Genomic DNA, 13381 nt, shown 5'->3' with positions numbered 1-13381 from the left:
AAAGGTATTGTCCCTAAAGCATCTCAGAAGAAGCTCAAGGTAAAAAGAAATTAACTTAAAGAATTTTTGTCTAGTGCAAATGACTCTCAAGGAGGAGAAATTCTGCCCCCACCTCCATCTCCATCCAAGTACTAACCAGGCCCGACCCTGCTTAGCTTCCGAGATCAGACGAGATCGGGCGCGTTCAGGGTGGTATGGCCGTAGACCCCCCACCTCCATCTCCATAATCTCTGACAATGTCAAGAAAATGTTTGGTTTATCATAACTTGGAGAAGCCTTACTGGTACCTAGTGGGGAGAGGCCAGTATGCTCCCAAACACCTTGTAATATACATATTGTCCCCACAAACACAGCAAGCAAATATCAATACCAAAACGAGCATACCAAAAGTACTAAAGTTGAAAATCCCTGTCTAATGGATAAATTGTAGCAAGATTCATAGAAGACCAGCATACTGATATATAGATATAGATATATAGATATTTTTACATTTGTGGAAACATCATCATCTGAGATGTTGTAATGGAGAGAAACAGTACAAACTAAAAACCAGATCTGAATTCCCCATATTCTTTTGGCAGTAAGTTGCTAAGAATATTCTTCTACTGCAAATGCATGCTATCTATTATGAAAAAAGAAGGTTGAATCAGAATGGAACCAAGAGCTCAAAAAGAAAGCAGAATCTCAAATCATGGAGAATTAATTATTCACAGGGCTTAAGATCTAATCAAGGACATTCCAACTTGTACTCCACTGAATTTCAAAATTGTGGTGGACCAGTGACTCCTTCATATACCTCATTTTCCCCTTTTACAAACAAAAATCTTTATATTAGTTGTCCTGTTTCTGTCTCTCCATTGCATGTTGGATGTGCAGGGGTTAGATTATTTGTCTCAATAGTTTATTAAGTAAAGAGAATATTCATGGAGCTGAACTTGAGGAATAGGACGTAAGGAGCCTCATTTGTACCTGTTGTTCATTTAAATGGCAAGGTTCTGGATTTTGAACTGTTGCTCTAATGGAGGCCTTAGAGGTTTTTGGAGACCTTGGGATGGAGTGAGTTTATTTTGCATATAGGAATGATTATTAATAATTAAGGAACAGAGGGTGGACTGTGGCAGCCAACCATCAAGATGACCCCAGTGTTTCCCATGTCCATTATTCATACCCATGTGTAATCACCTCCCACATAATATCAGGGTTGATTTATATATTATTTATTACTATATAAAACGTGACCCCAAAACTATGTGGCCTAAAATAAGATATATTTTTATCCTCAAGTTTCTGTAGGTCAAGAATCTGGGCTCAGCTTAGGTGGGCCCTTTGCTTCAGAATCTGTCACAAATCTGTAATATAAGTGTTGGTCGGGGCTGCGATCTCACTTAAAGGCTTCGTCTTGGAAAAAGACAATTTCAAGCTGACTCATAAGATGATTGGCATGATTCATTTCCTCAGAGCTTGTTGAACCGAGGGCATCAGTCCTTATCTGATAGTCCCCTCACTTCTTTGCCATGTAGACCTCATATGCTTGCTACAAAGGCTGCTGATCTGCTCACAACCTACACTGAGCAGCTCAAAGAGTTATGAGGATTAAATCTGTAAATGTAGGTAAAGTGCTAGCATAAGTGACTAACACTTAACAAAATATAGGTGCTAGACGTTGTTATAACTCAAAAAAGGAAGGAAAAAACATTAATGCAATGCCTTTGTTTTAAAAACTAATACGTTGTCAGAATTCCAAAGATTATGCACATAAATGCATGAATAATTATAAATGTGAAATGAAAAAAGAACAATCTCAGTACTATTCCTCCCTACACATTTTCTTTCAAATTGGTAGATAATTAGTTTAAGAAATTAAAACATAGAAGTACACTATTTAGGTAATATTCTTATTTCTAGCTCAATGAAACAAGAGGAAAAATTAACTATCATATTTACAATATATTCACATAAAGTTTTAATTGGTAAGTCATGGAGCATACATCTGTCATGGTTTGATAAGAGAAATTTCCTGGGGAAAAGAAAAATATATGTATAATAAAGTATAATTATAATTGATTAAGTAGACAGTCAAGCTCATATATTATCATAAGCAAGGAAACTATTTCCAGGATATATTATGGAATTATACTAACAACTGTGATTTCCTGCTAAAATAAGATACAACAAATTAGGTTTTTATGTCAAACCATAAAGTTTTTAGATGACTAAGTTACTCATAGTAGACTATCTCTGTTTTAATGACTCACACAAAATTCAGAAGTCATTCATTACTTTTACTCATCGTAGCCTGTTATGTAATTACCAAGAACATACAACGTCCAAATATCATGCTATAGACACAAAAGGATGATCCTCAAATTCAATTACAAGCTTAGTAACTTAAAACACAATTTCTTGCATCATTGTTTTTTAAATTTTGTGCTAGCATATATTCATCATTGTATGAAAAGACACTCCATATTGATAAACACTTATTTCCTAAGATAAAAGGAGGGAAAAGTTGTTCCAGTCTTTGTTAGTTATTAGCCAGGGTAGAAAAAGTTCGAGAGAAAAGAGAGTGAATCCAGGAAGAAATCCATCCATTATCAAGACTCCGTCTTAGGACTATCTTTTCTGATATCCTGGTGCATTCTAAAGTGGGTACTTTCTTTAAATTATAGGATTTAGAATAAATCAACTTACAATATATTCCTATGATAGTGTCGTCCCTTACTAGGTTCCCAGGATGCTTATTGGTCAAAATACATTGACCCTATATATGAACCTCAAACTTACTTGCACTATTACTGGAGTCTCAAAGTTTTCTTCTGATCGATACATGCCCATCCAAAGTCTTACATACATTGTCGCTATATCTTGCTCTAAATTCAATTATTTATTCATTCTTTCAATATACTGAGAATTATTTCCAAGCAGGAATAATTATACTGTTCTGTCCAGAATTCCAAACATGTATGAAGCAAAAACTTTCCAAATCAATCATACAAGTCAGGGTTCTCATCTGGGCAGCATTCAAACCTCTGGGCTCTGTAGTATGTGTGTGTGTGTGTGTGTGTGTGTGTGTGTGTGTGTACACGCGCACATGTGTACTCATGCAGATACACATGTAACTGTGTGACAGGTTTTATAAATAAAGGTTCACATAAAAATACATATAAACATTTTGACATATTGAAGGATATTTAATGTAAACCACTTATCAATATTTCAGATAATACCTCAGTTATAGCTTAGAGTATGCTTTGCTTTGGACTACTGCTAAGCTTGGTCTTAATGACCAATAGCTAATGGTCATAATATCTGATTTCTTCTTTGGAAGCTTTCATAGACTCTTCTTGAAAAATCACTTAATTTAGAATAAGTGAAATCATTCTATTTTCCAAATTGGCCAGATTGATATCCTTACATGAAGTTAATGATTATTTCATTGATAGGGAAAAATTACATTATAAGATGGCTGACAGCACTGATAGGGGAATTCCAGTCCCCACCTGACAACTCCCCTTCCAGGTTCTTCTTCCTGCTCCACTTGCTTGCAGCCCATGCCAAATTACTAATGCAGAAGTAACAGACTATATAAATTGGCCCCCATGCTTGCGCTGGGTGCTCAGACCTCTGGAGAGTGATCTCCTCTGAGGCTCCCGGTTGGAAATAAACCTCCTGTCTTCCAAGATCTCCAAGTGCCACTTGGTTCTTCTGCCAGGTGATCCAGGCCAGGTTCTATAACATCATAAGATAATGATAGAGGACAAGGGGCACCTGGGTGGCTCAGTCGGTTGAGCGTCTGACTTGATTCGGCTGAGGTCATGATCTCACAGTTGGTGAGGTCATGATCTCACAGTTGGTGAGCTCATGCCCCACTAGGGCTCTGCGCTGACAGCATGGAGCATGGTTGGGATTCTCTCCCTCCCTTCCTGGCCCTCCCCGACTTGTGCTTGCTTGCTCTCTCTTAAAAGTAAGAAACTTAGAAAAAAAATAATATATTATTTAGCAATTGGCAATTTAAGAAATGCATTTAGTATGACATAGTGAAAAAAGCAAACAAAGTTGGTTGCTCAAAATCCTAAAATAATCTTTCAATATTTAAAATTGTGAGTTATTTAAAAATGTATGAAGCTAATTAGCATTAGCTGCCCCCATCTGGCATTTTTAAGGTAATATTAGAACTAGTAATATTTTTTTCTGATGAGACACAAATGAGGTGGCAAATTAATTTTTTTATTAATTAGACATGTAAGTTCTTCAATTTGTTTTAAAAAAGAAAATATAGATTTTAAAATAATTACTGCTCTTCAAAATTCTTAATTTTTAAGTTTATTCTCTGTTTTTATTTTCTGATTTTTTAATTGTACATTCTGACTAGATTGATATATTGTGAAATTAGATGATATAAATATATCAGGTCACTTGTGACATGTAGATCTCAAATGTATACACACACACACAAATCTTTCTATTTATCTGTTTAATTATCTGAAGCAAATTTTGCATAGCTGTTTTCAAGCTCTATCTAGAGATTTCATAAAACATTTTAATCTTAAAATATGGTAGCATAATAGATTTATTCTATATATTTTTATTTAACTATCATTTCTCACTGAGTGGTGAAAAAAGTCCAAAAAAAATTGCTGTTTTGTCAACTACCTTGCCCATGTGAGTACCCACACACTCTGTATTCCCACCTGCTACTCCAGTGTCCAGATAAATTGTCCATGCCCCCTTTTTACAGCAGAACCCTCCTAAAACTCACATAATCAAGGACTTTTTTTCTATCAATTCTCCCTTCTTTTTAGGAAATTTTAATTTTTCTCTCTATATCAGATCATCCCTATCAAAATAAAATCTATTTTTTTTCTCCTATATTTTTCTCTTGGTCTTATATCTATCTCATGGTAGCTACTGATGAGGTTTTTTTGGGGGTTGACAGTGGGGTTTGTGGGGTCTGGAGCCAATGGCCAATAAAAAAATCCTTGTAGATGTCTTTGGTGCAAAAAGGCGATTTTATTAAAGTACGGGGACAGGACCCATGGGCAGGAAGAGCTGTCCTGGGACCATGGGGAGAGACTGGTTATATACTATGGGGTTGGGGGTCATAAAGTCCAGGGGAAGTTTGTATTGAGATTTTCATATGCTAAAGAAGACTCCCATTAGTGGAGGCCTAGCTATTGTCAAGCTAAGGTTGTTTTTTCCCTCTAGCAAAGCATTAACATTAAGACAGTAAGGAGTTCCTGGAGAAACATTTTACACTGCCAGCCTCAATATTTGTCAGTGGGCTGTAGGTTATAAGGAAATTTACTTCTATCGCCATTTCCTTCTGCTTTTGTTTCCCACATCACTCTGGAGGGGTGATAGAGACTTAGGTCCTGCAGGACTATGATCTCTATCAGTTAACCATTTGTTTTGGGGCAAATGTGTTTGGGCAGCCAGGAGTGCCTGAGGAATACCGCACACATCCCACCTGGGGCAGGGGTGGGGTGTTGACTGTCAGCTTGCCTTATGCTCCCTCATCAGCTACCACCCAACTTCTGTCTCCCCATTTACATCAAAACTACTCCTGACAGTTGTCTATGTGCTTTGTTTCCAGTTCCTTTCATCTCATTCTCTCAATTATTGATCCCAAGCAGGCTTTCTCCTACATCTCTTCAACAAAAGATACTACTGTCAAATTCAGCAATGCCATCTATGTGTTGGAGTTTAGGAGTAAGACCTGACAGAAGCTGAACCCTTGATGGCCTGTCCAGTCCAGCAGGAGCAGGAGGCATAGAGATCCTAATGGAAAGAAAGAGTTGAGGGAGGAATACCTTAGCATCTTTTCCATCGCCTTCCCATCTTCTGTAAGCTTCACACACTGACCCACCCAAATGGAACACAGCTTATCCAGGAACCTGGGAAACATTGCCCCAGTGAGTCAGCCCCCGCAGGAACACAGAGCCTTTTCAAGTAAACACAGCCAATCTGGGATGCATAACAAAGGAAGAATGGGTGTGAGTGCAAACAGGCCTCAGGGCTGGCCCGACAGACATTGAATGAATATTTGTGGATTCAATAAACGATCTGAAAATGTGAGTAGATGTGGAACATATAATGTAATTTCTTTGATCTATATTAATGCAATTGAGTGGAGATTAACTGACAATACAGTAACACTCTCTGCTTTATGTATAATAAAATGATAAATATAATTGCTATACTGTTATACCTATGTTATGATTATATAATCATAATATGTTTGATAAAACTATATAATTATATAATTATATATTCTATATATTTATATATAGAATAGTTATTATATATAACTATATATTATATAGTTATTATATATTCATATACATATATATTAAATATACATATATATTATATATGTTTGATATGTTTGATAAAACTATATGTTTGATATGTTTGATAAAACTATATAATATATAGTTATTATATATTCTATATATATATTATATAGAATATATAGTTATATATAACTATATATTATATATAGTTATTATATATTCATATACATATATATTATATATACACATATATATACATATATATTATATATGTTTGATGATATGTTTGATAAAACTATCATGTTTGATAAAACTATATATGTTTGATATGTTTGATAAAACTATATAATTATATAGTTATATATTCTATATGTTATATATAGAATATATTTATTATATATAACTATATATTATATATATAGTTATTATATATTCTAGTAATGCCTGAAGTTCCAAAACCTCCCACAAAAGACCACCAGAGTCGTAAGTCAAAGCCAAGCGGCAAGGGTCGTTTATTGCAGGTTCGAACCTGGTCCTCTGCGCACTCGTCGCCGGTGACGCAAGAGGCCACGATTAGGGTTGGTATAGCGTTTTTATAGACAGAGACAAATAGCACAGGGGAGGTTTTTGCTTGTGGCGGGAGGAAGAAAGGGGGAAGGGGGTAGGTGAGGAATGTGCTAAGCAAGCAAGTTTACAGAAGCGAGAAATGCCGGTTAGTTTGTATACAATCACTCATTCCATTACATATCAGACTACATTTAGGAAGTTTTACAGCCCATTCTACAGCGGGTTACAATCAGGAAAGGTCTCACAATGCTCATAGCAAACAGCAAGCAAAACAGACTTCTCAGCAATTGTATTTCTTATCAAAGATCCATAATAAGCAGAAAAGAGAACCTAGCTTTAAACTAAGGCAGGGCTGTCATTTGGATTCAAAGCTGTTCCTTTCATTCTATATAATAAAGGCTATCTTTGATAAATGTTTCTAATTTTTTCAAATGCCAAAATTAAACTTTGCTTAGAAATAACAACGTTTTAGCATCCACATATGCGGCAAACATGTACAAATATTTGTAAAACTAAAATAAAAAATTCTTTGGCATTTTCCTCAGTAATACACGAAGACCTTGGCAATAAGGTTTTACCACTTAAATAATTAAACTAATCAAGACAAAAGTGTATTTTTTGAAAAAGCATTGGGTAGAACTTTTTATATAGCTGGGCTACTAGTCTTTCCCAGAACACAGGGGTGTGGACTGATTGTGAAGGTATAGTCTTTCCAAACTGAAAACATTTGAGACCTTACTTAACACCCCTGCTACTTCCGTGTTCCAAGAGTAAAAGCAACAAAGTAAAAAAAAAATTACTAGCTCCAGAATTTTTCAGCTTTTTAATTCTGCCACTAAATGTTCAATCTTACATAAAGCATCTTTAAAAAAAAAAATAGTGTTGGTATATCATACAAATGATCCTCAGAAAGTTAACAATGGATTTCTTATCACACCATGGAGACCAGAAGACAGTGAGATGGCATATTAAATGTCCTGTGAACAAAAGAATTGTGCAGCTGGCAAAACTGTCCATCAAAATGAGGGAGAAGTTAGGACATTCTCAGATAAACAGAAATGAGGGAGTTTGTTACCACTAAACTGTCCTACAAGAAATGCTAAAGGGAGTTCTCCAGACTGAAATGAAAGGACACTAGGGGCACCTGGGTACTTCAGTAGGTTAAGCATCTGACTCCTGATCTCAGCTCAGGTCATGATCTCATGTTCTTGAGATTGAGCCCCATGTCAGACTCTGTGCCCACAGCAGAACATGCTTGGGATTCTCTCTCTCTTTCTCTCTCTGCCACTTCCCTGTTCGTACCGTGTGCACGTGTGTGTGTGCTCTCTCTCTCTCCCCCTCTTTCTCCCTGTCTCAAAAAAATAGACTTTAAATTTGGAATGAAAGAACACTAAATAGTTACTCAAAGCCATATGAAGAAATAAAGATCTCTACTAAATATATGGGCATAAATGTAATCCAGTATTAACTGTAGTTTTGGTTTGTAACTCCACTTTATTTCCTACAAAATTTAAAAGACAAATGAATAATTGTATATCTAAGCTCTTGTACACATAATAGGTAGAGATGTAATTTGTGACAATGACAACATAAAGGTGCAGGGTGGGGGGGTCAGAGCTGTATAGGAGCAGAATTTTGTATGCTGTTAAAGTTGTTGGTATCATTTTGAACCAGACTGTTATGAGTTTAAGATGTTAAATAAATTTCCATGGTAACCACAAAGAAAATATCTAAAAATTATGCAGGAAAAAATATGAGAAGGATAACAAAATGGTTCAATAAAAAAAATCAACTAAACACAACAAAAGGCAGTAATGAAGGAAATGAGGGACAAAAAGTACATATGAGGCACATACAAAAGACAAATAGTCAAATAGCAGAAATAAGTCCTTCCCTATTTGTCATTACCTTGAATGAAAATTAAACTCTCCACTCAAAAGACAAAGATTCACATAATGGTACAAAAACCAAAATACAACTAACTACATGTAGTCTATATGAGACTCAGTTTACACTGAAAGACACAAAGAGACTGAAAATGAAAGGATGGAAAAAATATTCTATGCAAATAGTAACCAACAAAGAGCTGGAATGGCTAGATTAATATTAAACAAAATAAATTTTAAGTCAAAACCTATGACAAGGGCAAAGAAAGATCTTTACATACTGACAAAAGGATGACCTGAGAAGATATAACAATTACAAACATATATGCCCTTTTGTACATTGATAGCGGGAATTTAAAATGGTGCAGCAGATGTGGAAAAGTTTGGTTGTTTAAAAAGCTTAAGAAACTTAGGAAAACAGGAAACTAGGAAAAAACTAGGAAACAGTACAGCACAACTAAAAGCGTAAACAACTCAAATGTCCGCCAACAGCTGAATGGAGAAACAAAATGCTGTATATACATACAATGCATTATTGTTCTATAATAAAAACGAATAAAGTCCAGATACATAAAGAACTTCTTACGGGAATGAGGAATCTATCATCAGTAAAGTAGAAAAAGTTGAGGCAGATCAAAATGGCAAACTGCTACAGCTGTCTTTATCATAGATCTATAATTAAACCTAAAACTCTAAGTTACAGGGAAATAGAGCTTTAAGAAACGTCAGAAGTTGTTATAGGCTTTTGAATGATTTATAGTGATGTGACACATGTTTATGTCTCAATCTGTTACACAATGAAATTTCTAAAATATTATATTACTGTATATTAAGTCAATGTACTATCACTATACTTATCGGAAGTAATTTCATAAGGATAGCTAAACGTCATCTAAAAATCCTATTATTATTATTATTATTTTGCTTAAAAACTTCAGAAGTTAGTTGCATTGCTAAGTTATGAAAATGAGACATTCTTTACTTTTTTTAAGTTTTACTTATTTATTTTGAGAGACAAAAACAGCACAAGTTGGGGAGGGGCACAGAGAGAGAGAGAGAGTGAGAGAGAATACCAAGCAGGCTTTGAGCTGTCAGCATGCAGCCCGATGTGGGGCTCAAACTCACAAACCGTGAGAACATGACCTGAGCTGAAGTTGGGCACCTATCCAACTGAGCCACCCAGCCACTCCATAGAGTAAGTTTGTTTATAGAGTGACCTTCCAGGTAATGTACTTCTGTTTCAGTCCCATAGAAACTTCCAGTGAGACTCTGGAAGATAAGTGTTTGAGACTAAGTTGGGAAGAGAAGATATGTAGAGGCAGAAGTGGTCTTGACACCCTCCAAATCATTTTATGTTATAATGTGTTGGAGTGGTATGTTCAGGTTAAAACAAGATTGCTGAGATGCTTGACACAGTCCAGAAAAGAATATGCCTCTAGACATGATTCTATAATGAATGGCAAAATGCATTAGACTATCTGATGTGAAACCGAGTTTATAAAAGGTAAATTACCAAGTTGGTAGACAGAAAGTTTTGCTCAAGGTGTTCACATATTATAAATGCCACTGTCAGATAAATGCAAACCTAACTTTCAAGGGGTAATCTCGAAAACTGTGTGACAGCTTTTAGAGGAAAACAACGATTTATCCGACACCAGAGGAGCACAATTTACTACTAGAGTGTTCTAGGAGGAGCAGTTACAATATGTTGTTTTTAATTAGTCGCCTGCTTTTCCCTGGAAGAAGAAACTTCCATTAATGAAATTCCACTAGTGAATTCAACTTATAGAAGGGCTCCTTTTAAAACCAGGTCATCTCTCACATCTTTACCCCTTTGGTCAGTGGCCTAAAAGTGATCTAGGAAAATATGCAGCTTGAGGACTGCTAATGGGGTCTTTGTGCCACCCCGCAGCACTTGTAGGAAGTTAGGATGATTGAGGCTGTTAATCATAAAGACCCTGTAGCTAGAATGATAAGCAGTAGTTTTCATCATCATAGTGCTTATTTATATAACCCTGAAGTTTTCAGCCCTACTTAGCCAGCACAACACCACATACGTTTGTGGTGTGAAATAGTGAAGGCAGCTGTAAACTGTTTAACTTCCACCCCTGAGACAGTGACACATAGGGAGTCTCTGTGCCCAGCTGTCAGGATGTGGATTGCAGGCAAATAGCTCCACCCTGGGAGACTCTGAGGTCTGGTGGGGAAACTAATTCTGGGTCCCAGAGCTGGCAATAGCCCTTGACGTTTTACTTCTATGCCATGCTCATTCTCCTAGAATGTCTCCAAACATTTCGTTAGTTGGAGGACTTTGGCAATTTCAGCATCATTAGTAGCAGAGGAAAGCTCTCTAGCCCATTGCAAGAGGGAAAAATAAAGTCAGCAACCACAAGCCCAAGGCATATTGGCAAATGTGCTTCCTACTGAATTTGTTACAGCTTCTTGATCTTTGCCTAAAGTTTGCTGAATTTTCTCCATTTTGAAAAACTAAACATGTTCCTTTAATATTGTTTCTCCTCAAAGTACAATTATAACTAATTTCCTAATCCATCGTTTAAAAGACAAAAGAACTCAGCTGTAGAGAATCACTGGGACATCTGTATAAAACTTCAAGGAGCCTCTTCAAACTTGCTTCTTCCATCTGGCATTTGCATTTCCTTCCCCTCAACTTCCCTTTCACCCAAACACAGTGGAGCTCTAGGGCTACTGTTCAAAGTCACGGACAGATATCATTTAATTCTAGTTGGCCTACATTTTATTTTTATTTTAAATTTTTCTTGGGGAGGACTAAAACATACATAAAGGGGAAAGTATAAATCATGTACAGAGAATCAGTAAGAACCTATTTAACCATAACCTTGGATAAAAAGAATATAGTTCCAAGATTATAGAAGACTCCTGTGTAGATGATATATCCCTATTGCTTAGATACAACCAATATACTAACTTATCTGATACAAGTCTCTTGCTTTTTTAAAATATAGTTTCTTTACCCATTTGTACATCCTTAAACAAAAATAATTTAATTTTCCCTGCTTTTCCAATTTGTTGAAATGGAGTCACAGTGGATATATTAATTTGTGGGCTATAAGCAAGTTACTGCATGATGCTGTGGTTCACCTGTTTTCATTGTAGTAATAGTCCACTGTGTAAATACATGATTTATTTTTCAGTTCTGTAGGACTGGCTTTATAATTTGTGAGAGCTAATTCAAAATGAAAACATGAGGCCCCAAGTTCAAAAAGTATTATGAATTTTAAGATAGTGACAGCAAAGTATTAAGCCAAGCAAAGGTCCATTTTACGTGTGGGCCCCCATTAGACTGCATAGACCACATGCCCGTGAAGCCAATCCTGACTCAATTATTGATTTACATGTTTTTGTTTTTGTTTTCTTTTCAGTTTCCTTCACTTCCCTTCCCTTTCCTCTTTCCTTTCCCCTTTCCTTTTTTCTTTTCGCTTCCTTTCCTTCTTTTCCTTTTCCTTTCCTCTTCTTTTTTCTTTTCTCTTTTCCTTTCTTTTCCTTTCCTTTCTTCCTTTCCATTCCTTTCCTTTCCTTTCCTTTCCTTTCCTTTCCTTTCCTTTCCTTTCCTTTCCTTCCCTTCCCTTTCCTTTCCTTCCCTTTCCTTTCCTTTCCTTTCTTTTCTTTTCTTCCCTCCTTTTTGTGTACTTACCAACCAGCACACTTTTACAAACATCCTGCTAAATTTCTCCTGGGGCACACGTTCAAGAGTTTCTCCAGCATACGTACACCAGAGTCTGTCTGCTGCCTTAAGGATGTGCATTTTTAATAGCTAATGGCAAACTGTTTATCCAACTGCTCAGTAAATGTTGTATTGTCAAACAATAGTTTAGATTTCCTTTATTTCACATCCTTATCTATTATACACTTAGTGATACATAATAATAACTCCTTGTGATGTTAATATTCTTAGTGATAAAATAATGATTAGTTTTTATTTCATAACCTATCATGATAATAATTGGAATTAAATTTCATTTACTTGGGGCGCCTGGGTGGCTCAGTCGGTTAAGCGTCCGACTTCGGCTCAGGTCATGATCTCACGGTCCGTGAGTTCGAGCCCCGCGTCGGGCTCTGTGCTGACAGCTCAGAGCCTGGAGCCTGTTTCAGATTCTGTGTCTCCCTCTCTCTCTGCCCCTCCCCTGTTCATGCTCTGTCTCTCTCTGTCTCAAAGATAAATAAACGTTAATAAAAAAAATTTTTTTTTAAATTTCATTTACTCTATCAATGTGAGGAATATTGTCATTTCAAAATGTTTTGTAATTACTGGATACTGTATATACATCTCCATTTGTAATCTCTTTAAATGTCATGCATTTAAGCTTTGTAATTTTTGTGTATAATTATTATCGATTTTTAATTAGACTTTCCCTAGCACTTTATACTTTTTACTTATGACTTTTATCTACTTTTGGTTATTTTCAGTAGAATGTCTGAATAATGGTCTGTGAAACAGCAGAAAACGAAGGTCCCTGTTTCCTATTAATCATCAAAATTTTCAAGAGACATCTACATTTGCTCTCTTTATTTTCTGATTACTTTCTGTTTAAATGGCTTTGGAATCAATTTTTAAAATTTGCTTATCTACTAAAATTTAGTTCTCCTGAAAGATCA

At 35.9% G+C, this 13381-nt stretch overlaps 1 pseudogene; it reads right to left on the bottom strand.

Moving 5' to 3' along the window:
* Positions 1-2853, bottom strand: part of LOC122229166 — a 138889-nt pseudogene extending 136036 nt beyond the window's left edge.
* Positions 2854-13381: the final 10528 nt, after the last annotated feature.

The sequence above is a fragment of the Panthera leo genome, chromosome A1 (genome assembly GCF_018350215.1).
Source record: "Panthera leo isolate Ple1 chromosome A1, P.leo_Ple1_pat1.1, whole genome shotgun sequence".
Classification (NCBI taxonomy): Eukaryota; Metazoa; Chordata; class Mammalia; order Carnivora; family Felidae; genus Panthera; species Panthera leo.
This window is presented reverse-complemented; position numbering and strand designations above follow the sequence as displayed.